The following is a 1,300-nucleotide window of genomic DNA, read 5'->3' on the forward strand; positions in this document are numbered from 1 at the left end:
AATACAAAAAACAACATTTTTTTATAACTCTACAAACGTCATTCTAAAACAAAAAGTATTACTTGTATATAAATGTAAACCTCTGTGCTTCAGAGTACACCCACAAAAAAAGCGCTTCTCCAACTTGCAGCACTGTCGCAATTTAGCTTGGCGAGGGTAACCCCTTAAAAAACTATTTCAGATAAGCCTACTCTTTAAAATGTCAGAACAGTTGGGATGGTGGGGGAGAATTTAGATTCAGTCTAATACGCTGGAAATGAAAGTGTTTGCATCTTTACTTTTGTGTGGATTTGAGGCTGGCTTGTCTGAAAATGTCCTTTCAGGTTTGTTGTGTTTTTGCCTGTGATGTTCGCTTCACACAACACCTTGTTGAGGGTCGCGTTAAAAGTAAATTTTTTTTTTTGGATAAATACAGAAATAACTCAGATTTAAAAAACTTTTACTCTCAGTGAAACACTCCCTGAAGTTCTACCTTACTGGCACTTCTGGAGAAACAAACTTTCCGGAGTTTGTTGGTGCCGCAGCGGTGGATGGAGTTAAGATTGGCCACTGTGACAGCATCATCAGGAGAGTTGAATCCAAACACAACTGGATAAGAAGACTGATTGAAGGAAATCCGGAACACCTCCAGTGGTATTCACAGAAGTGTCTTGTATATCACCAGCGGTTCAAGTCCTACATTGAGGATTTCAAGCAACATTTGAATCAAACTAAAGGTAATGTTGAAGATTAACTGTAAATAATTCTCAAATAAAGGCCTGATTCTGAGAAAGACTTGTCCAAATTAAGACATATAGGCAGTTAATCCTTCTTAAGTCGCATCATTATGGCTCCATGTAAAAACAAAGCCCAGGTGTCTTTTTGAAGCTGCCAGTATCATGATGGAAACTCAGAATCAGGTCTTTCTAATAGACTGAAACTTTAACCTCTTTAAAATGTTTGTGGTTTCTTTGGTGTTCAGGTTCTCTTGTTCTCCAAATAATAAGTGGCTGTAAGTGGGATGATGAAAGTGGTGAAGTCAAAGGCTTCAATTATCACGGGTATGATGGAGACGACTTCATCTCTCTGGACCTAAAGACTAAGACATGGATTACTTCAAGAGCTGAAGCTGCTGTTGTCAAACATTTGTGGAATGCAGATAAAGTGAGATTAGAGTATAATAAAAAACCTTTACAAGGAAGAGTGTCCTAAGTTTCTACAGGAATACATTCTCCATGGGAGGAGCTTTCTGCAGAGAACAGGTAGAGACATCACGTTAGCCAGTTCATGCAAATAAATGCTGAACATATAAACAGGAAGA

The 1,300-nt window shown here is 38.2% G+C and overlaps 1 pseudogene; it reads left to right on the top strand.

Moving 5' to 3' along the window:
- Positions 1 to 426: 426 nt before the first annotated feature.
- Positions 427 to 1,241, top strand: LOC112142286 (annotated as a pseudogene).
- The last annotated feature ends 59 nt before the right edge of the window (positions 1,242 to 1,300 follow it).

This window comes from Oryzias melastigma, unplaced genomic scaffold, assembly GCF_002922805.2.
Source record: "Oryzias melastigma strain HK-1 unplaced genomic scaffold, ASM292280v2 sc01466, whole genome shotgun sequence".
NCBI lineage: Eukaryota > Metazoa > Chordata > Actinopteri > Beloniformes > Adrianichthyidae > Oryzias > Oryzias melastigma.